We start from the raw sequence: 1,764 nt of genomic DNA on the forward strand, positions 1-1,764 counted from the left end.
ATACACCCTGTGCTTTGGCTTTTTGGATGAAGCACAGGCCTCTGTGCTGTCCTCCAGGCCGTGTAATTGTCAAGAAAAGAGGGTCAATATTGGATCACTCTTTAGACACTAATCAGCCAGGGGAAGAGTTCACTGGCAAAAGGGTCTTCCCAAGAATGGTCAGAGAGGACCTGTCACTCAAGAGAGAAGGGGAACCCTCATAGCTACAGTCACCACAAGCATCCAGTAGGCAGGAAGATGGCTTTAGGCAGTGGCTGATTGAAAGCGGATCTGAGATATCCAGCTTCGGAATGAAGTCATCTTCTACAAATTCTTCCTTCACTGAGACAGTGAATTCAGGGTGATCTTTTTCTGAGGGACTGAAAGGTGCTTCTTCAATCTTCACTACCACATTAACTTGGCTCTCTATCTCAGAGGGTATCTCTAAGACTAAGTCCTTTATACATACGTGGTCAAAGCAAATCAGTTCATTAATGGCTTTCAGCTTGGCTGATGACATCCTCAGAGATGGACAAGGGGAAGTCAGTAAGGAATTGGGTCCTTCTGAGTCCGCATATGGGAGCTACTCCAGTCTGGCAGACTCTGGGGAAGGACATCTGAGGAACATGACTGGGTCCAAGTTGAAGAAAGTGTCAAACAGGATATCAGACTCAGAGTCTGAACAGTCAACACCGTGAGAATCCACCGGGAATGTTCTGGAATGGTTCTGCACCTGCTGTGGACTCAGCAGAGGAGGCCACTGGCCTGGCTCCATTCCCCCTGGTCTCTGCTTCCTCTTCAGTCATCCATCCCCAGGAGCTGTCTTAACTTCTGGTTCTCAACTACAAACGAGGCCAGGAGTTTTATCTTGTAAAAGCTAATTTTCTAGCAAAGTTTCTAGTTTTCTTCTCCCTTATCTACCATTTGTTGTTTCAGCTCACTCATCTGAGCTTTCTTTTGGTTTCTGGCTGTCTGAGCTGCTACTCTGTCTTTTAGTTTCCTCTGCAGCACCTTCTCCTCCTGGCTCAGGTGTGTGAGGCGCTGTTGCTTGCACGCCTGGGGCGTCCTCCCAGCTCCCCACCTAGTGCACACGGCGAACACCTCCTCAGGGCTTGCACCTTGCTGGCCCAGCACCATGACCAGCAGAACCTGGCCAGCCAGGGCTGCGGGCTGGCAGGACAGCACAGCACTTTGGATGCCTGGGCGGTCAGGCTCTGCACGGCTACAACCATCACCATGGCCTAAGCGTATCTGCTAAGTTCATCTAACTTAACCTCTTATCTGACCTGTTGTTCTATTTTCTGACTTTTCCCCTGTGACTGCAGTTTTTTTGGAGATGTCACATTAGCCCTTCTTCGGGTGAATATATCCATGAACTAAATTAAAAGGCAAATGTTAAGGCATTCATAATTCAAATTATAAATGACGTAATTAATCTACAGCTTAGTGCATGTTTACACATGAATCAGATGGCAAAGACCTTCTGAATAGGGTGAGTACAGGAAGTTTTACAGGGACAGAGAAAGGTGTGAACAAGTGAATTGTGACTCGTAATGGCTTGGAAGAAGCCTTTTTTTTCTGTTCAGAAATTGTTGTGTCTCTAATTTTAGACTTCGAACATGACTTTATGAAAAAAAAAACAGTGGTGAGAGAGAAATAGAGAGAGAAACATAGAGGTCCATTTCTACAACTAAAGACAATTCTATTTTGTATGAAAACATAAACAATGAAATTTCTTCTCATTCAACTACAAATATTATACCTTTTCTTCCTTGGATGACTTCA

At 45.3% G+C, this 1,764-nt stretch overlaps 1 pseudogene; it reads right to left on the reverse strand.

Annotated features, from left to right (window-relative positions):
- Positions 1–462: 462 nt before the first annotated feature.
- On the reverse strand, positions 463–1,217 carry LOC147370830 (X-box-binding protein 1-like; annotated as a pseudogene).
- Between the last annotated feature and the right edge of the window lie 547 nt (positions 1,218–1,764).

The sequence above is a fragment of the Bos grunniens genome, chromosome 6 (genome assembly GCF_055505025.1).
Source record: "Bos grunniens cultivar Pamir isolate PY7600 chromosome 6, Bosgru_T2T1.0, whole genome shotgun sequence".
NCBI lineage: Eukaryota > Metazoa > Chordata > Mammalia > Artiodactyla > Bovidae > Bos > Bos grunniens.